At 42.9% G+C, this 22,391-nt stretch overlaps 1 protein-coding gene across 8 annotated transcripts in view; it reads left to right on the plus strand.

The window, feature by feature from the left end:
- The window catches only part of TOX3 (TOX high mobility group box family member 3), a 109,215-nt gene that overhangs the window by 42,733 nt on the left and 44,091 nt on the right, over positions 1–22,391 (plus strand). Inside the window, exon 1 of one of the 8 annotated variants that reach the window (XM_047837131.1) lies at positions 14,740–14,840. The exons of 6 other annotated variants lie outside the window; for them this stretch is intronic. The gene's annotated coding sequence lies outside the window, so the exon portion shown is untranslated. Of the gene's footprint in view, positions 1–14,739; positions 14,841–22,391 lie in introns of those variants that run through there. One more of the 8 variants, XM_047837133.1, reaches the window with a different exon arrangement.

A 22,391-nucleotide genomic window follows, 5' to 3' on the forward strand; every position in this document is an offset into this window, starting at 1 on the left:
ATGTATTTTTGAGAGAGAGACACAGAGTGTGATCAGGGGAGGGGCAGAGAGAGAGGGAGACACAGAATCCAAAGCAGGCTCCAGGCTCCGAGCTGTCAGCACAGAGCCCGACCCGGGGCTCGAACCCACGAGTTGCGAGATCATAACCTGAGTGAGCCGAAGTCAGACACTTAACGGATAGAGCCACCCAGGAGCCCCATCTCCCCACTCTTTGAGTAAAATGGATTCTTTGGGAAACCATCACCTTCAGTCCGCAACTCTGAAAATGTTTCGTATGCATCCCAGGTGTCCGTGTGCCACGGTAGTGGGATGCCTCACACCACACATTTTAACAATAAAGATGAGTGTTTGGGACTCATCCCCTTGAGGGTCAGTGACCACTTTTTTTTTTTTATTTAAAAACATTTTTTTAAATGTTTATTTATTTTTGAGATAGAGACACAGAGTGTGAGCAGGAGAGGATCAGAGAGAGCGGGAGACACAGAATCCGAAGCAGGCTCCAGGCTATGAGCTGTCAGCACAGAGCCTGACGCGGGACTCGAACTCACAAACTGTGAGATCATGACCTGAGCCGAAGTTGGCCGCCCAACCGACTGCGCCACCCAGGCACCCTGAGTGACCACTTTTTTTTGGAAGCTTTGAACACTGAGCAGAATTCACATCTCTCTGGGTGACTCTTAACTAGGACTCCCAGCTACTTAGTCTCCATGATAACCTTTGACACAAACAATACTACATTATAAATGGTAACACTTCATAGATGAAGTAGATTTAGAAGGACATTCTAAAGAAAGGCAGAGTTCTAAGGAGGAGAGTGTTAAGATGTGATTTAGTTATGTTTTTGAATCTTTGCAATGATTGTAAATAGCATCTCATTATTGACGGCCTCTCCAGCCACCCCTCTCCCCCGTCCCAATAAGAGTCTTCTTTCTGGTACCTCGTCCTTAGCTTCTAAAGGGTCCTCGTTACTTTATGAACCTGACCAATACGCTTATGGTAATGAGCATCTTATGGTAGGTGGCTGGCCACACCACGAGCCTGTGGTTGTACCACTGTCCAGAAACCCTCCTTCAAAGGAAGAGCTACGAATTCATGAAGCCCTCGAGCTGTATACAGCAGCCACTTTATAAAGCCTCTAATCTGCCTACCGTCCAGGTTGATACATTACTTGTGTGGGTTGGGTTGAGATGAAGGCACTGATGGCTCTGTGTTTTGAATTCTTATCTGGGAGAGGTTGTTCACTTTCTTGTTCTAGCCTCTTTCTTCACCTTGGACTTGGGGAAAACGTTCCTCTTTATCTGTTCTGTTTGTTCTTGTCTTTTGGCAGCTAGACCTTTGGGTGCATGGGTATTAGAGCTTGAGCACGCAAGAAGTACTTTATGCATTGTTTGTAGCATGAGAAGTTTGAGGTACACCGCTCCCAAAGTTCTTGGATGTAAATAAAATACGCTGAGAGTTTAGTACTAAGCCCCTTCTCCTATGGTATTTGTAATTTTGACTAGAAGTATCAATTCAGGGCTAAGTTAGTAAAATTTATCATTGAGGTTTCAGAGAGGGTTAGATACAAACTGAGACCTTCCTGGGGATTCTGAATTTTTATTGTGATATAAAGTTATTAGCTCGTTGAATATGTTTTTGACTGTTTTGCCTTCTCCAGAAGGAACTTGGGGCTTATCCATGAAGCCATTCTTTGGACGCCAAAGCAGTTAGTGATTTTTTGTGGCAAAATCCAGTCATCAGCTTCATGAAAACCCAATCTTGTTGTATTGTCTAGCATAATCTGTAATTATTCCCATGCTTCCAAATTATCAATCAATTTGTTTAATGCTTAGTTTGGAGACCCTGGCATTCAGAACTTATTGTAGCTAAGGAAACAAGCAAATAAGTAATCCCTCTGAAGCAATAGATTAGCCAGATGACTATTGTTTGAAAGATTAATACAATCAGAACCTTTGGTGGCATCTATTAATCATTATACCTTACCCGCATTGACTAAAATGGCTACTGTCATTTTAGCGGTAAGATTCAGAGATTCCTATCTGGGCCTTTTCTTTCCCATATATTGCCCTCCTTACCTGATCTTCACTGTCCTGTTTCTTCAAAGGTTTTACATCTTTTAGTACATCACCAGGGACTGCTGTTCTCTTGGACTGCTCTCATCTCCTCTTCCCATTTCCCTAGATCGAGACCCTCGCCTTGCCTTTCTGTCTTTCATGCCTGATTCCCCGCTTGGCCATCTCGGGAGACGTTTATTCCCTTTATTCTCCTTTATTCCCTCGCTGAAGCAAACCACATCTCTTCCCTTCTGCAGATCTCCCCTGGGCTTTGAAGTATTGGCATGTGAGCAAGAGAGAGAGTAGAGCTAAGTGGGCCCTCCAGCTCACGTGTGTCTACGGGGCCCATGGGCACATAGACCTTTGCTCATGCGCCCCATTTTAGAACGTGAGCTTCTTAAGGGAAGGTGCTTTTTCATTGTTTCCCAACAATAAAAATTATTGCACAACTCGGTTGGCCTACGCTGCCCTCATGTTCAATTTTGCTAGAAGAAACTACTTACCCTGTATTTTCCCGACCTGTTATTTGTTAACTATCTCATCTCATGCTGTAGTGAATAGGAAAGTGGTGATTCTGTTGGGGAACAAATACCAGCATATGACCACTTGATTTGAAAAACCAACAAAGCCGACTTTGGAGCGATGGGTAATTGTTGGGCACGTCTGTTCTTGGAGTATCGTTTTGGGCTGTTCCACTGAACACAACCTTTGGTTCAAGTCCTGTTGTACAACAGCAGCTCTTTTCATTTACTTTTTATGTTTTCTTCGGGAGTGCGGGAAAAACAAATTGTATAGAATTTTCTCTAGAAAACCTATCGATGCAGTTTACACATTAACTATTATTTTCTGTTGCCTTTCTCTTCTGTAAAACATTAGGAGTTTCAACTTTTTTTTAATTTGGAAACTAAGGCCAGAATTAGCCCCCTCCCTCCATGCTTTTACTGTTTTCATTTGCTTGTTCTTTGCATCTGAGTACATCCCTGCTTAGTTATGTTGGCATTAGGCTGGGTGTTTTTTAATGTAATCAGAGATAAGTTAGAAGAAAATTGATAGCAGTAGTTGTGATAGGGCAAGTGGTGGGGTTATGCTTTGCACACCTTCGCTTGTCTGGTCCTCGCTGTGAATGACACAAAGTCAGGATGGTCATCGTCTCGATTTCCTAAGTGAGGACACTGGCACTTTGAGATGGTTGGTCGCTAGCCTGGATTCACATAGCTCATGTGGAACCTTGCCCTTTGACGTCATAGTCCAGAGTTCTTTTTTCATCCTGCATTTTCCTACTTTCCGAATTTTTTTAATGAACAAACATAAGTTTTATGATGTAAAGAGCCCGGTAAACATTAATCTTTAAAAGAAACGAAGTAGCTACAAATAATGGCTTAAACCATGGGTCAGCCAACTAGGGCTCATGGGCTAGTTTGCCTGTTTTTGTCAATAAAGTTTTATTGGAATGCAGCATGCTCATTCATCCATGTCTTCTGTGGTTGCTTTCATGCTACATCAGGCAGAATGGAGGGCTCACAGAGCCTAAAATGTTAATAATGACGACCTGGTCCTTTAAGAAAAGGTTTGCCAGTGCTATTTAAAGTAATATGAAAAAATGCATTGTTATTTTTATTAGTAGTATTAGTATTTTACCAGCAAGCCACTGTTTTACTTAATGTAAGAAACAATATTGTTTGACAGTGTTTTCAAATTCCCAGAAACTGAGTTACTAAGATTAGTCTTCTGTAGGGTATCATGGAACTCTTCAGTTAGTTTCTCAAAAAAATGTTTTTTTGCAATGATTGTAAAATATTTCCTCCGCTCTTAGTTTTGTTAAAAAACCACATTTGAGAGCTCTTTGGAAAGTTCTTCATTTTGACTACAGTGCAATTAATTTATCTGGTCAAACTTCAATACTAAAGATTTTCTTAGAAACCTCACTGCTTTTCATTAAACATGGCAGCATGGATCTGAGAATTGTTTCCTTTTCTTGAAGATCCGTTCTTGTAGGTTTGACTTGCATCGTATTTATTGCTGCTTATCTTACTGGAAACCGGCTTTCTGGCTAATGTATAAGGGACAACATTTTAGAAATAAGAATTAAGCTTGAAGCATGGAAGAGTGGGGCTTTTTCCACCAATGTTAGATTTTTTTTTCCTCCTAGTTTTTACTGTGAAATCTTGTTCCTGAATGATTGTCCCTTTTTATTTTTGTGCTCCTGGTACTGCACATGGGCTGGCAAACAGTGGGCACTCAAGAGATGCTTAATTTTTTGTCCTATTGGAGGGTTGGAAGGAACTTTCAGGAAGAAATGGAGTTGCAGTGTCTCAGGATACCATGTAGTGACAAACCACCTGGGAGATGGTTTCCTCCTCTCCCTTATTGATATGGCCCAAATTTTATTTGGTGGGTATTGAAATGACAGTCAAGTGCAATATTCTCCTTCCATTTTCTGTTACTTCCTTCTGCAAGTAATTGTAGGATTTCAGTTGAGAAGAGTCCATTCTACCCCAGGAAGGAAAGCTGAGGGAGCCTTAGCTGGTGGCATGATTGTTTCTTACAGATTATTCCAAATAGGTGAGGTTGTCAAAAGGACTCTGTTTAGATTAGTGGCTTGGGGCAGTGGTTTCCCCAATATGGTACCCAGAGCGCAGGGAGTGATCTTTATGACTGGAGAAAATATTAGTAATTCTGTATTTTCAAATATTACAATACTTGATATTTTGAAATATGCATAATTTGTCAGATGATAGCAGTTGTGTATAGAATTTATAAACAGATCGGCATATGTTGGGGGTGGATGCCCATTTTTTAGAGAGACCATACAGTGGCTCACAAGAGTGTGCACTGTGGAGCCCACGTGTCTGCATCACCATGTAAGGCGCTCAATGTGTTCTTCTGTAGAATGGTTATAAAGACAGTACCTGTCTCCTAGGTGGTTGTGACAAATTAATGAGTTACCACATGGACGGGGCTTTGGACTGTGTTTGGCACGATGGCAGGTAATAATAAATAGCTATTATTATTATTTATATGAGTGTCTTTAGTAGAGGCATGTGATAAAGATAACTGGAGACTACTCATTTAGAATTTAAGATGTCAGAATCCAACCGTTCTTAGTTTGAGCACAGATTTTCTTTGTGTGTGATTGTAGACAGGTTACTTAACCTCTCTGAGCTTTGAGCTCTGAGCCTTAGCTACAAATGAGAATAGCCATGATGATAATAATCATAATAATAGTACCATATTTCATTGACTAAGGCACACATTTTTTTCACATTGTAACATGTCTTCAGTTGGGGTTTTTTCTTATAACAACGGTGTCTTAGATTTTGTGAAATACGATAGTTCTACCTCCTAAGATAGTGGTAAAGGATAAATTAGGTAATGGGAGGTGATTAGCACAATGCCTAGTGTACAGAAGGGGCTCAGCAAATACTGTTATTGAGACACATTGGCACGTGGATTATTCTAAAAGGGAAGCGTGAAAGCAAAACGCAGTGGCAGGGCGTGGAGGGTTTTGGAGATCAGCCCTTGATATCTAGTAGGAGCGTAACTGTCAGCCATCACAACTCTTGGAAAGGCTTCTGTGGTGCCCTGCTTGAGAAAGTTGGCAGCATTTAAATGTTCCTGAACTCTTTGTGAAGCAATCCAGCGTGGTACCGTTGGTTCGTGCTGATCAGTGCTGCTGAGGCAGGACCAATACCGGTCAGTTAGCTGGCAGTTTGTTGATGACAGGGCTGCGTCAGGACTTCGTGGCCTGTGCTGAGCGGGTGATGTGCATGGGATGTACCTGTTTTACTTACATAATCCTCGGTTTTTGTTCTCGTTGTAGTGCCGTCTCCTCCAATAACAGATGTTTAAACACGCAAAGGGAGTATGGAGATACGGGATAAAATTTGATGTGATGTGGCTTCCCTCGCCAGCTGAATGTTAGCAAGTTGTTTCTCTTAGGTCTCTTAAATGTAGCAGAATCTCTTATATTGGGAGAAGGAAACCATGTCCTGCAAACCCTTCTGCAGTTCTAGAAAGCCCTGTCTTTGCAGAGGTGGAATACTTGTGGCCTACATGAACGTATCCTTTCTTAAGCCAGAAGCCACAATTCACAGTTGTCACTTTGGAGCCAGTGTGACTCTTGTGTTTAAGTCAAAGATTGATGCTTGCCATGGTTTCCACTTGTCTTAGACATCTCATACACCCTCAGAAACTGAGAAAGAACTGACTTGGGAAGAGCTTTTGTGAAGGGCCTTCCATCTTTACCTCGTACCTGGGGGGATGCTGGGATGTCGTCCAGCAGCTTCTCTGCTCATGACCTCTACCTGCCCAGGCAGGTCTGCATTTGAAGCGCTAGGGAAAGTGTAATTTCAGCTTGGTAAGACCTCAGGTGCAGGTGTGCATATCCTGACATGGGTCTTGGATCCTTCCAAGACTGTGAGGGAGGAGATTGGTTTAGAAATCATCACGAGGTGTATGCCCTTTTTATTTAGGGTGGAGGACAGGGAGAGAAGAGGGGCCTTTGACCAGAATCCTTCAGGCAGTTTTGTTTCATCATTCTGTTTATGGTGGATTTTTGGAATCCGCCTGGTCCCAACGATCTGGTTCCAGGAGTGATGGATCCTTCATACTTACCGTAGCATTCTGTCATTTATGGCTGTCTTTGAATCAGAAAGCGGTGCATTAATACTACCCTCGAACATGGCTTAGCTAACGCTGTGAGTCTTTGGAGCACATGCCGTAAAGGAAAACGAAAGGAATACCTCTCAGATAATTCACAAGGACTGGGCTTTGGATGTCGTTCGATGTAAATGCCGCCTGGCTTCGTATGAGCAGGTGCCCGCATTGCTAAGACTGGTGAGGGAGCACCTAATTCCCTTCTTGCCTACTGGCTTTCTAATTTTTCCCCTGTGATCAGAGTTATAAAACCTGATTTCCAGGGGGTCTTGTGAATCATATTAGTAGCTTTGTGTTATAATAGCAATTTTCTATTGCATCGGTATTCATTTTCACTATTACGGAATAATCAAATCAGCACCTCTCTTATTATGCCGTTGAAATAGAAAATAATGGGGCTGTAATGTAAAACTGCTAATGTGATGAAACCCGCTCATTGTGTTAGGGTAAGAATGCCCTCCTTTCTTGTTCCAGCTCACTTGAAACTGTGATTGAGGAAGGAAATGGGAAGCATTTCTACATCTGTGATAAGGCCCGCATATATCCTTCATTTGAATACCTAATTGTCTCCCCCCCCCCCCCCCCCCCCGGCTCAGGGGGTGCTCGTCAGCCCCCTCGGAGGCCTCCCCTGCCACCCTGGCGGTACTCTGGCGAGCAGGGGGCTGCACGGACCTGTCTTGCACCGTGGTTTCCCTTTTAATCATAAGTAACGTTTGATGTCTCTTTGCATCCAGAGGAATTGTTCGCACCCTCTTTCATGCTCATTGAGGGCCTTCTTCTGGGTTTAAAAAAAAAAAAAAATGAAGAGCACGTTTAGGCTACATTGTTAGAAAGTACAACAAGCCCCCCAAAGGTTCTGATTTGACAGGGATGTTGGGAGGCAGGTCAAGTGACTGCCTAATGAAGATGAATGAAGAAAATTGCTGGTACCAGGATCACGCGGGGGCTCCAGCCCAGGTTGTTGAAAGTGTGATGGAATCTCATCGCTCCATTTATCAGTGTCATATTTGGGCTAAAAGTGAGCAGTATTGTTCTCATTTCTCCCAGATGGATAGGTCAACTTTAATATTTATTGCTCTTGTAGAACATTTGTTTGATGTATTTCCATTAGCTAGGCAATAATAGAAAAGCAGTGGAGAGAAACATAAAACAGTTCCCTTCCTATTCAGTTGAAATACAGCGTACACTAATGTGTAGCTACGGCTTGAAGTGCCATTGATTTCCCCCCTTTTGGTTGATGACATGATTGTATATATTAAAGATTCCCATGAAAATAATGGGGAGGCAGCATGAATGTAATATATATTGAGAGCAGCTGGCGGGGTATAAATTGTGTTGTCTTTTGATTTTCACGATTTGGCCATATAATTGGTGAGTTTCTCTTGGCTATATATTAAATTCTTAGCCCACTATCATCTTTTAGGATTGGGAATAATGTGCAATAGATCGCATCATCCTCCGGGTTCTACGGCGAATCTCAATAAGGCCAGAATTTTCTTCACATTACAGAGCAAATTGTTTTCGGTCACTGAATTATGTTGATTTTTTCTTTATATCTTTGTAGGAGAAAACCACCCTTGGTATAAAAAGTATTTCCCCATATGTTTTGAATATATTAAAGATAAGACCCTGAACACTCCAAAGAATTGGCTCTGCAAGGACATGTACCTCCGAATTCATTAGCTGATGTTCACAGTTTGCAGGAATCCGAACGTTGGGATATTATTTTATACTGTGGAGCAAACCCAGCTCTTTGTGCGGAAGGTGTTGTCTTAAGTGCAAAGCAAACATCCTAGCCGTATGTTTCTATAATTTAAATTAATTTGGTACAGTCCTACTGTTAATCTTTAGTGACTTGTTGATTGGCATTTTGCAGACATATTTCTGGAAGGCTCCCAATACCATTTTCTGCAGCCTTTCTGGCAGTAGCAAAGAGCAACATTTCCACAAATTGGAATCTTGTACAGCACTGGGAAGCGAGCCAAGATTTAAATTAGACAATAACCTCTGCTCTGTATATAGCTTCTATACTTCAGCTGTAGGCAGAGTGATTTGTTAATACAGTCAGCCCTGTAGCATATAATAGACTGATATATGAGTCACTCCTTGGCAATGTGTGTTTCTTAAATTTATATAGATTGAACAACTGGTTGGTAATGTACTTGGTTACAGTTGTACAAACAATAACTATTAGCAGGGCTGAGACAGGCCTGGAAATGCTGCACGGGGCTGGTGTTTGCGAGGATGCTGACGTATTGCCGAATTTCAGAATAATTCCCCTTTGGAGGCTAAGGGAGACTCTATTTCATAAACATGAGTGTGCTTTTTTAGCAAAGTAGCAATAAAAGTTTTATGTTACAGTTTTCTGTTTCTCATTTTCTATTTGTTTAAAATTGAATTGGGGAACCTAATTTGCTTCAAAAATTAAACTTAACATCAGTCTGTGTGGGGCAGGATAATTTGGTGGCAAGGGTTTGTGTGTTTGTGCCTGTGTGTGTGTGTGTGTGTGTGTGTGTGTGTGTGTTTAGTATTCGCCATTTCTTTTAAAAGAACATTGGTAGAAATACAGATTTTCCATTCCCTACCCCCCCCCCCCCCAGGTTAGATTGTGGCTGGCGTTAATGTTCATAGGTTGAAAGAGATCTTTCTGAACAACAAAGATCTTTTCTTAAGGGAAAAGCTTGTGCTCCAAGTTCAGTTCATGTTTATTTAAAAGATTAAAATCATTAGACCAGATCTCACTTTTTTGTCCCAAAGAAAATTGATTTTGCTCCCCCATAAAAGTGGGATCTGAAAGAGGATATTCAGGAATACGCAAATAGAGGCGATGTCGAAATCTGTTTGTGCAGCTGAACAAAGCAATTCTGTTTTTACCGCTGAACATTTACTCAGCCTTGGTGTGAAGATGTCTGAACGGAATCGTCACCTGTCTGTAGAGAGCACTTCTTTTGTAAGGCAAAGGAGATCGTTTTGATCCGAGATGTTTTAATGTCTTTTTTTTTTTTTTAACGTATGCCAGCTCGAGCATTTATAAAATAACACACCCTATAAATATTGAACAATACAAAGACATCTCTGAAAACAGTTTATAGTATGTTGCATGTGCTTGGTGGCAGCCAGGCAGTAGTTAGTGGCAAATGATATGCCAATCAAAAATTATTATTGCGAGTGTAACCTGGTATAATGCGGTATCTTATCTGGAAGTGTCAACTTGATATAAGCCAACTCTTTGTCTTTTAAAGTTAAGCTCTTGTTTGCCCTCAGTTAATTCTGTTTCCCAAAGGCTCATTTGAATTGCATAAAGGATAATCTACTTGACAGTTTTATACATTTAAACAATCTTGATTATATGGTATTTTACATGTTTTTTTAAGCTCCCAGTTACTATTTTATGTAGGCTTTTAAGTCTTCAGTTAAAAAAGAATGAGAAAAAAACCTCAGAGGTAGGATACTGTACTCGTTTGTGAGCAGCGTTTAGTGAAACTGGATAGAGCACCTCTTTTCACCAGCCCGTGGCTCATGATGGTGATATCTGACCGTTGTTGATGATGGGGTGGGGGTTGTTGTCAAAGTTTCTCAGGGCAAAATTCTAGTGAGAATAAATGGAAGAGAATGTAATACTCAAGTTTCACTATATCGAAATGGAGACTGATGGATAATCTTCTGCCCTCTCCCCGTCCCCCATGATGATTTAGAGAGTTTCTAGATGAATTTTGGGAGAAATTTTAGGATCCAGTGCCTTGCTGGAAGAATCTAGAGATCGTAGATGTGCCAGCTGGGCTCTGGAAGGACAGGGGTGTGTATAAACACTGTGGTGATTGTGAAAACACGCCATCTGGCAACAGACAGGCTGCCTTCAGATCCTGTGTGCAACACATGTGCGTGTACCGTGTGACTTTTGAACAAGCCACTAAACTTCTCTGAGAATCCGCTGCATCTGTAGCCGGGAGAGGTAGTGATACTTTCCCCACAGGGCTGTGGTCAAGGCGGTGTCCTGAAACTTGCCAATAAATGTCACTGTCCGTACGGTCTCCCCCTTAGATGTTTTAGAGCTAGCAAGGTCTGGAAACGCTGATTCAGAGTGCTAGACATGGTACCTAACCTTCCTATCACTGCCAAATTATTTGATAATTATTAGCGAAAAGTCACATGGCCATTCTTCACGTCTCCAACGAATCTTCTCTTCAAATTCGTCTCCGGTGCATTTTGAAGAGAAGTATGGCCTCAGGGAATTGCATTTTGAGGACTAGGAAGACCTCTCCCCCTTTTCCAGAAGCACTTTCTCAAGTCTTGACTCGTTGGAAGCCCATATGATTGACATCCTCAAGGTACAGGGGCTTTCTTCACGTCTCTTACCGGCTGATGGACAACAGTCCTGTAAGGCCAACTTCAGTATTATCTCCATTCCGTAGACGAGGAAGTAGGAGCTCAGAGGATTTAAGGAACTTGGGAAGAGCTGGTCTACCTAGCTGGTGGGTGGGGTTTGAACCGATGTCTCCCAGACTGCAAACCTGTGTCCTTTTCAACCACAGCAATAGGCACCATTCCTATTTCTAGGAAGTCTTCATGGAGGATTTATTAACCACCCCTCCTTGTAAGGTACTAAGGACAGTGTGGTCATAAATAAGCTAATTAGACCCTGTTGGCCAGTTGACATAAACTCTTGCACCCACTGGCGTGTGACCCAGGTGGATGGTTTGTCCCAGGGAATCAAGCCAACTAAAAATAACCTCTTCTCCCCTCCAGTTATCCTGTGATCAGGCTGGCAGAAACTTTGCATCTGAGGTTAAGTACTGAATAAATATTTGCCAAGGGAGGGATCGAAAGACTGATCTAACCCGATGCAAGTGAATGGCAATGTAAACAATATATGTGTCCAGAGGATGATTTTTGCTAGAAGTTTTTATTAGAGAGATGAATTTGGTCAAAAACTTGAATGACATGAAGGACACAGGATCATCTAAGTAATGTAGAAGCATTGGGATGGCCCCAGAAGATATGAGAAGTGGGAGTAAACAGGAGACGGCCGCCCAGTGAGAATAGCCCAGTGGCTATAACATATAGATCCCAAATGGATAGTGAGTACACATAATAGAGGCGTATTTCTCGTTCACCTGTACAGTTCAAGGTTGGTCTGGTTGGCGGTAAACCCAGGCTGATGGAGGCTCTGCTGTCTTCCTTTAAGTGCCAACAACCAGCTGGGAGAGAAAGTGGGGAAGCCACCCTTGCTTCTCAACTGCTTTGGCCCAGAAGTGACGCACATCCTTTCTGCTCACACTGCGACGGCAACAGCATGCAAGGGAGCCGGTCCCACGGCCTCACCAAAATGCGAGGGGCTTGCCAGTAACTCTACCTGATGGAGCGAGGAGCCCGACTTTCAGAAAATAATTAGCTGCAGCCGCCACAAATGACAAGCAGATTTGTTTGCCAGTATTAGAGGATTCTTTGGGGAGTTGGAAGAAGAGATTGTAAAATTCTTCCCAAACCTGTGGATGGAAAGGTTATAGGGGGGTTTTGGATTATCAGTCAGAAGCTGTCTGCACTCCTAAGATAGAAAATTCAAGCCTTTCAGTATTGGTGGAGATAAATGTTTAAAGAGCACGTGCCTGCAAGGGAGAGGCAGAAACACTGGAAAAGCATCTGAAGTATTGACATCGAATAGAGGAAGTGTGGCAGTGACCGAAGAGATGTCTAGATAATTATGTGTTTAAATGGATGGGAGTTTGGGAGATAGTTACTGCCTTTCTTCCAAATTAAGGGAAGGACTTTGTAAGAAAGGTGGGGTTTCTAGAGGAGGAAGCAAAGGTGCTGAGTGTTTGGAGGAGAAGGCATGCTGTGCCAACAAGGCACAGTTGTGAAGAAGATTCTCTGAGACGGACCGGGATGAAAATAAAACAATTGAGGATGTTTCCTTGGGAGGAAAAGAGGGGTTGAGAAGGACAAAGAGAGTATTTGGGGTTGTCAAACATTTGTAACCAATTGTTTCTCTTTATTCCTGCCAGGAAGTAATTCTCTTCAGATGATATTTAGTATAAAATGTTGCTTATTGCTTTTCATCACCCTGTGGTTTATTTATACGTTTATTTTTTGACGCCTCCTGGGAACTCGCCATTACTACATTTATTTTATGGTCCAATTTATGGATACGCTGAACCTGTAAAGATTGTAGAGCTCACTATTCCAAAGAGCCGGTTTCTGAGAGGAACCTGGTCGATGTGCATGTGGGGTCGTATGTGAGAGGCAGGGTGTGTCCAGGGTTAAATACTTCTTAACATTAAAAAAAATAAAAGTAAAAAAATAAAAACTCCTGAGGGGAGCCTGGGTGGCTCAGTAGGTTAAGCGTCCGACTTCGGCTCAGGTCATGATCTCACGGTTCGTGGGTTCGAGCCCCGCTTCGGCCTCTGTGCTGAACGCTTGCTCAGAGCCTGGAGCCTGCTTTAGATTCTGTGTCTCCTCCTCTCTCTGCCCCTCCTCCACTCGTGCTCTGTCTCACTCTGTCTCTCAAAAATAAATAAATGTAAAAAAAAATTTTTTTTTTAATATTTCTTAACATTTCCTTAACATGTATTTCTCCCCTGCACATTATTCTGCGCGAGTTGTTGGGATTACGGCTGCTGAGTTCTGTCCCCTTTGCCTCGGTGACAAGTCACTGGCTTCCGTCCCCTTTTCCTTTGCAAGACAGGAGTCCGTCCTGTGCAGGTGTGAGTATTTGACGAAGCACAGAGAAGCTCGGTTCTGTCCACTTGTTCTGTGTTCAGTGAAAGTACAAAGTACATATTTGTTTCGCTTGTAAGTATAAAGGGGAAAAACCCACCTGTTTTGCCTTCAGAAAAATTCTTTTGATCTGACTGTTCTCAGAACGAAGGCTGGGGTGAACTTTTTTTTCCAGTTGGGTTGTCTGATCTACCTCGCGCCTCTCACGAAAACAAAATTGAGAGTTGAAAGACTCCACTCTTGAGGAAAAAGAAAAAAATGAAGATGCTTTTCATCATTCTGCAAATCAGACGCAAGGATACGGCCTTTTATTTTTCTTGTCATACCCGATAACACCTGGTCACGTTTGGAGCCCCGACTCAGTTGGGAAGGGGAAGAGCGACTTAATTTTGATTGGCCATCTGTCTTCGGTCCCAGACACAGGATATGAAAATTCAGCTCCTCAGGAGTGTTCTACATAAAAGGAAAAGGAATGCATTCTGGGTTTTGGTAGCTTTGAAGGTGACTGGCGTTAACAGCTCCCTTAAAAAAGTTTCGGAATATGGCCAGAATAATTTGATAACCAAAATTCGTGGGCCAGATCCATTTCGGGAAATGGCTCTTATGTATACAGCCAGGAACAACTGAGAGAGTAATATTTCAAGGGCAGCCTTTACCGTGTCCAGGGGGCCTATCAGAGCCGCTCAGATGGGAGTCTCTCAAAAGCTGAACTTCCTCTTGCTCCCGGCGACGTGGCATACAGCCCCGAGCGCAGCTTGGCATATGGCCGTGGGTGTCTCCTTTCACGAGAGACGAGAGACGAGAAGCAGTCACAAAAGTTGTTAGGGGACGTCGAAACATACTGGCGCGTCATCGGCTTTTTGCCGTGAAACCCCAACCGAAGTGCTTGCACTGGAGTTTCCGCTCTTTAAGGATGAAGATTATACCGTTAATGACCTCACGGGGGCATCTGTTCATTTATGCGGGAAATATTTATGTGGCACCTACCACGTTCCACCCGGTGTGCCCAGGATTCGGAACAGAGCAGTGAGCAAAAGGGGAAGCAGTTCATTGTGACATTTACAGCCAAGGGGGGAGGGGCAGGTATGTCAGGCAAACACTCGTCCGAATACGTGTAAAACCTTAACTGTGAGGCTCGAACGACATCTGACGGGGGCACGTACTTAACATTCAGGACGTTTGAGCCCTTGTTATTGTAAGTGTTACGTCGTTAAGTCCCACAGTGGTGACACACCCAAACAAAAAACCACGGTCCCCACTTATTTGACACAAATGTGAGGCTTTAGCTGTGCAAGGAGATGATGGGTCTCATAGAGGGGCTCACACACTAACCAGGGGAATGGACAAACAGACACAGTGCGAAAAACAGTCCCGGGCATCTCAGCAGCAAGACCTGTCACCACTGGGTAGTAAGAGGTAAGGGCACTGGCGGGAGAGGGACTGGCAGAACCGAGAAGTGAAGGATCATGGGAGTCGAGGGGGTAAGGTTGACAGGGGGCGAGGGGAAGGGAAGAGGCTGTACAGATAAGGTGATGGCCATTTGTGAATGGCTTTTCTCCCCCTACTGAGGAAAAGAGCTTGAAATCAGTAAGCTGCGGGCAGCCTTTGAAGGATTTTAAGCCCCACAAGGATACGCATGATCAGATTTCCATTTTGGAAGACTAACCTTACTGAGAACTAATTACGTGAATTATGCTATGCCCATGCCGTGACATACCCTGTAACTATTAAAAATCACATCTTAGGGGCACCTGGGTGGCTCAGTTGGTTAAGCATCCGACTTCGGCTCTGGGCGTGATCTCACAGTGCGTGGGTTTGAGCCCCGCATCAGGCTCTGTGCTGCCAGCACAGAGCCCGCTTCAGATCTCCTGTGCCCCCCCCATCCCGCCCCTCCCCGGTTTGCACTCTGTCTCTCTCAAAACAAATAAACTTAAAATAAAAATCACATCTTAGAGGGTAACAGTAAGGAAAATGGTTGGGAAACATCTTTAAGCTTAAAAAGTGTTAGACACTTTGGTCCCAATTTTACTTTCAAGATTACACTATACATTGTGGAGAGGAAAGACAAGATAGGAAGTCATTATGTGAACATACTGAACGGTCGGTCATATTGGGCAGGGGTGAGAAATGCCTTTTCTGATAGTCCTACTCTTCAGTATTATCCGCTGTTTTACAATGTAGTAAAAATGTTGTTTGGGAGATGAATTGAAAGAACGGTAACTCCAGACATGGATTAGAAGGAATCACATCTGGACTGGAATCTGAGGGCTGGGTGGCACTGGCATTGGCATTGCCATTAGAAGAACAACGCGAAAGATGTGTGTGTCACTGCCCGCTTGATGGCTGAATGACCTTTTGTGGAAGATGACAGAGGGGATCAAGGGCGATGTTTTGGATGGGAAGTTTAGTTAGTGGTAGGTTACTTGAGGCAAACACGTCTGTGATTTGTAAAGAAGATCTCTGCGTTGGGTTTGTTGAATTTGAGTTGTTGGTAAGACACCCATGGTGAGATTCAGAAGGAGTTGGAAAATTGCAACTCAGTACAACGACTGATATTTAGACTGGAGGGCTGGTGGTGGTTGACACATCGGACGTGATGAATTATCAGAGCATGTGTTAAGAAGAAACTGAGAAATCTTCAGGGGGCTAAGAAAACTGTCTGAGAGTAACTAGTTCCAAATGAAAACACTCTTTCATAAAAGGAATGGTTGAAAAAGAGGAGGAAAAGCGATCATTTGAGACCGAGAGATTGTGGGGAAGTGTCCATGGGATTGGGTAATTAGGAGTCCACCGTGTACTTAATGACAAGCAGTTCATTAAATGGAGGAAGACGGATTGCAGGAGGGTTAGGGGTGAATGAAAGATCAAGGTGTGGAGCTGGGTTAGGGGCAATGGGGGAAGGAAGTGATGCTACTTTGAGAGGGACTCAGTGGTTTTCCCCGCACCCCTGGGGATGAACAGGGTTGGAACATTTTTGTAAACTGAGGGAGGAAGCAGCGGGGTGGGAAAAGCTGAAGAACCCAATGAGAGGTGACTTCATGGAGCCATGTCTAGATGGGGGTGGGATTTAGAGTAGCTGTGGAAGAACACAAAAGAAGGAAAAGGATGATTTAAGGTGCTGGTGTGGGGGTGACAGTTGAAGAATTCAACTGATAGCCTCTGTATTTCTCAGTGAGGGACAGAGTTCTTTAGAGGAGGATGGGACAGAATGCTGGAGGTGGGGGAAGGGAGGGGGAGGAGAAGAGGGTGGGGGAGGGGAAAGAAGGAGGGAGGAGAGAATTTGGTAGAGCTGCTCTAGGAAATGAACAGGAAGAGTTACAAGGGATTGCTGAGTGCTCACAGGGGCTCTGCTGAGATCAGAAACCTAATAATAAAGAGATAGATCATGCCTGTTGGGACATACATATTATTGGTGCTCTTGTCTCCAAGGCTTATTTTAATCCTTGTATACGTGTGTGTGTGTGTGTGTGTGTGTGTGTCTATTTATATATTGCATAATGAAGGCTCAGTGTACCTTTGTTGAATAAATGAGTCAACTGTAGATTTGCAGACCATTTGGGGTGGGGAGGGAGTCTATTTCCTGGAACCCAAGTAATATAATGTTAAGACTTGAATCCTTTTTCCTTGTTATGTTTTACTTCTATGACCTTTGTTTTCTTTGTCTTCAGTTGGTATTTCCTCTTCCGCTAAAAAAAAAAAAAAAAAAAAAAAGTTCATGGAGAATGCAGAGATACATCCAAACACTTACTTGGGTCCCTTCTGCTGATAAAGCATTGTATGTAGTTAGTCCTACAAGTGTCCTCTGGGACAAGATGGTTCTTGCCCCTTAAGAAGCTTCCAGTGTGTGGGAGATGTGGGGGGGGGGGCACGAAGCATAGGAAGAATCCCTTATTATCAGCACATGCTGAGTGCCATAAAAGAGGTGGAAAGGAAGGGCTTTGAAGATTCTAAAGGAGACGGCAACTCTGGTGGCCCAAGCTGAGGAGGGTTTCTGCAGGAGGAGGTGTTTGCATTGCATCCTGATGAATGCATGGAATTTCAGCTGGAGGCCCCTAGCTGCAGGCAAGGGTGTGTTGCACTGGGGGTGGGAAGAAGCATTTCAGATGGGGACTGGAGCTTGAGGGAGCTTGAAGTCTGGAGAACGTGGGGTATGTTCAAGATGGAAAATACATAGCAGGAGGCCACCTAAATAGAAAGTATAGTCCATTAGTTACTCAAATTTGGGGACGTGGAAGTTTCTCTTCTTATTTAATAGAGCTGACAGGACAGCAGTTGAAAGGGGAAAGAGTCAGTGTGGATGAATTTCATTCTTTAGACACATCAGAATGGAGGGGGCGGGTAGAATTCACTTTTCACTATTAATCATTATTACTTTTTTTTTTTTTTTTGCTTTTAGACTTTATTTCCATATTTTCTTCATCGTTAAGTTTTTGGTTCTTAAAAACCGTAGACTTGTAGGCATTCACCTGGCTTCGCAGAGGGTTTAAAAAGTACCCCAACATCAACAATCACCAAAACAACTTGTTTTGTGAGGAATGAATGGTTTCAGATTTTATTAGAAATTTCCTCAAATGTTCACATTTACTATTTCCTGCATTAACGTGAACTGCAAAATCTAGTCTGACTCTTGTATTTTACAACGGATGTTGAGGAGACACGTGGCAGTGGCAGTTTCCGGCTTACAAACGGGTGTCCCAGAGACTGAGACGGTGCTTTTAATCCTGTTTCTTCTAGTGGATGTCAGTTTCTTCTGAACACATTGTGGAAGTTCCTCCAACTTAAAGTCAATAAAACTGGAGATGAGAGGTATTTCTTGCTTAATAATACACGGATGTTTAATTTTGAATTGGTTAGTATTAAGTCTCGAGGTAGGAGTCAACCTGTAATACCTTTTAACATATGACCCTTCCCTAGCAGTGAAAGAGTACTGGGAAAGCTCGTCTTTGTCCCTTTTGCACCACTCATGATGAAGGGGATGGCATTTGATTTTTTCCTTTTTTGTCATCTATGACTCAGCTGCTCCAGTGACCCCTGATAATCCAGGCAACGGGGAGGGATGTGAGGTAGCCGTGTGAGCACAGGGTGGCCCTGTGCTTACCACCACTGGAAGCCAACCAGTTTCCGGAACGTACAGTGCTTACAGATCATAGACAAGCAAGGCCATTCCACTAATCCCAAAAGGTAGATCTCTGCTTTATTGTAAGAAAATCTCTTTTGCCCATTTGTTCCAAGGAATTTTCCTTTACAGACATTTTTTTAGACTCTTGTCTATCTATTGAGGATAACTTATATGCTTAAGGGCATAATGCTTACTATCTCTTCTCCCATAATAAATCAGGATCATATGATGGGTATTCACATTTTCTTTATAAAGTTGACCTTTGAACAATGTGAGTTTGAACTGTGTGGGTCCAGTTTTATGTGAATTTGGGGCATAAATACAGTACAGAATTATAAATGTCTTTTCCTTATGATTTTCTCTTTCTAAACTACTTTGTTTTTTAAAAGTTTATTTATTAGAGAGAGAGCACGCGAACGTGAGTGGGGGAGGGGGAGAAAGGGAGAGGGAGAATCCAAAGCAGGCTTCTTGCTGTCAGCGCAGAGCCCCCACACGGGGCTTGATGTCACGAGCCATGAGATCATGACCTGAGCTGAACAAGAGTCGGAGGCTTAACCAGCTGAGCCACCCAGATGCCCGGACTTCCTTATGATTTTCTTTCTTTTTTTTTTTTTAACGTTTATTTATTTTTGAGACAGAGAGAGAGCATGAACGGGGGAGGGTCAGAGAGAGGGAGACACAGAATCTGAAACAGGCTCCAGGCTCTGAGCTGTCAGCACAGAGCCCGACGCGGGGCTCGAACTCACGGACCGTGAGATCGTGACCTGAGCCGAAGTCGTTTGCTCAACCGACCGAGCCACCCAGGAGCCCCCCTTATGATTTTCTTAATAACATTTTCTTTTCTCCAGCTTGCTCTGTATGTTAAGAATACAGTATATGATACATATAACATACAAAATATGTATTAATTGACTGTTGTCGGTAAGCCTGCTGGTCAACTGTAGGCTGTCATGAGTTAAGTTTTGGGGAATCAAAATTATATGGGGCTTTTCAACTGCACAGCAGTCGGTGCCCCTAACCCCCACATCATTCAGGCATCACCTGTATGTGTGACTCACCCTTAGCCACAGCATGACCTCTTGGCCCCTCCAGTTTGTCTCCTCCCACCAAAACTGGAGTGAGTATTTGAGTTTCTTTTGGATACGGTTCCATGATGTTGCATAGAGGTCTGTCTTGTCTTCGCAAGTCCTGGAGGGCCTTGGGGCCTGTCCCTCCCTGCGTTTCCGCTCTGTGCTTTTTGTGAACGGCAAAGTGTCTTGGTGTCACTAAAACAAACAGATCACACTTCAAGTTTTTCAGTATTTAATATTACTCATCCCTCTCTTCTTCCTGAAGTCTTCTCCTAACGTCAGGAAGACCACCCTCTCTAAGCTGCTTCTACAACCCTTGTCACTTTCACAGGCTCCTTTGCTGGATCTATATCTGGGTCATTAAATACTCAAGTTCCTCAGGGTTCTGCCCTAAACCTCCTCTTGCCCCACTCCAGATAGTCTCTCTCCCCGGTCTCATTCATGTTCATGGCTTCGTTAAACATCTGCACGTACAAAATCTCTACTCCACACTGTTCCCATAAACTACAGACATCTCTTGGTGCCTCAATCCCAGCACATTGAGAATGCACCCATGATTCAGCCCTCCTTCCCTCAAGACTGATTCTTGCCTGCTGACTCGTATCCAGTTATGGAAGCTCCAAACCTAGCTGTCTTCCCTGATAGCCCCTTCTCGCTCTCGCCTCTCAACTCATCAAGTCCTCCAGGGTCAAAATCCTGGGACTCCATCCACTTCTTCACTTTCCTCATTACCTCCTTAGTTCATACTACCATCATATCTCACCTGCTCTGTTGCAGTATTTTCCTGGCTGGTCAGCCAGCACGCATTCTAATCCATCCCACACCCTGTGTCTTTCTCAGTGGCATACTTCACAGGTGACATTTCACTCGATACTTTTTTTTTTTAATTTTTAAAAATATTTATTTATTTTTGAGAGAGAGAGCGAGAGAGAGAGGGCAAGCAGGGGAGGGGCAGAGAGAGAGAGAGAGAGAGGGAGACACGGAATCCGAAGCAGGCTCCAGGCTCTGAGCTGTCAGCACAGAGCCCGATGCGGGGCTCAAACTCAGGAACCGGGAGATCATGATCTGAGCCGAAGTCAGACGCTCAACTGACTGAGCCACCCAGGCACCCCTTCACTCTATATTTGTATAATCGTTAGGTTGTTTTTTTATTTCTCTGCTCAGGGTTGTGTGCTCCATAAAGGCAGGGACTTTTTTGGCTGTGTGCTATTTTGACTACTTCAGCAAACTGCTTGGCAACATAGATGTTATCAGAATATAGTTGTTGTTAGAAGGAGTAAATGAATGAACAGTAAAAATTGATTATTGCTTTTTTTTCAGGATTTTAATACACTTACGTGCTTTATGCTGATAGAGACTAGGGAACTCCTTTCTGGGCAGTTCCATTGTAAATGTATTTTTTTTTTTTTTCTGATTACAGAACTAGTAGGTACTAATTTTAGAACGCGCACAAAAATAAAAGAAGAAAAATTCCATAACAATGTATATAGTTTCGAATCATGGTGTTTACACCATGGCCATCTTCCTATGTCATTAAAACCACTTCACAACTGTTTCAAATAAAATCAATAAATTTGAGACATACCACCTTTCTAGAATGTTTACATCTGACGCAGTTAAACTCCTAGGAAGACCTTGCCCAGTGAATGAAGTTTCTCTCCACTACTGGAGTCCATAAGGTTTGATGAACATTAGGCACTTGGGATGAGCACTGGGTGTTGCATGTAAGCAATGAATCACAAGAATCTATCCCCAAAACCAAGAGCACACTGTATACTGTATATTAGGCAACTTGACAAGAAACTATATTAAGTAAATCAAATCAAATCAAATAAATAAAATATATTACACTGTGTTTAGTGTCAAAGATACCTTTTCTACTTCATTACTCCTGCTACTTGGTAAAACTCCGTATCTTATCCAGACCTTCCATCATGAACGTCTCTCGAGAGCAGGATGATAATTCCTTGGTCACTCTTTGTCAGAAAGCAATACTATATCTAGTTCCAGATTGGACCGCATAAAGCATCAACGTCAGGTTCTGCCGCTAGAAATTAAATCTCATCTCTTTGGTAAAGTTACTTTTCTTGTATTAAAAACTGTCAGGACCAACTTTAAAAAACTTTTGGCCAGTGTACATCCATAAACCTGTGAGGGTTGGTTCCTTTTTATTTTTAGCTCATTTTCGAAAGGCACGCGAGGGGAGTTTGTAATTGTTCGATGCTGGAACGAGATGAGCACTTGGTATTTTCTCGGGCTCTTATGGTCAATGCCAAGAGCTTTGACTTAATATAACCTATTTCCTGTTATCTCTGGAGGGTGTATTTTCCCATTGGGGAAATCTGATCTTTTACGTCGAGTTTTCTTCTACATGTACTTTTTTTTTTTTTTTTTTTTAACCAGTTGTTCTTTAGGCTATTATCTTTATCACCTGAAGAATGTTATTAAAACATAAGAGTTAAACAGTTTGGGCAGTAAGCATGGTCTTTCCTGTGAGCACTTATTTTTGGTATGGAGTGTTTGCACAGCCCGTTGGGGAAGGGAGCCGCTTATGGCCAGTACCAGATGGACATCCCTCATGGAATCTGTTACTTATCCCAGGGGGCCCTATTAGACGGGGTTTGTTTTCAGTATTAATCTTGATATGAAAGCAGCTGCAGTTCTTTTTAAAAAAAGATCGTACCTCTAACTTATTTTTATGACGGCCAAAGAAATTTATAGATAGGCTTTATAGATGGTTCGTACTTTTTCCCTCAGTTATTAACCAGCGCCGTGAAA

Source organism: Prionailurus viverrinus, chromosome E2 (assembly GCF_022837055.1).
Source record: "Prionailurus viverrinus isolate Anna chromosome E2, UM_Priviv_1.0, whole genome shotgun sequence".
Classification (NCBI taxonomy): domain Eukaryota; kingdom Metazoa; phylum Chordata; class Mammalia; order Carnivora; family Felidae; genus Prionailurus; species Prionailurus viverrinus.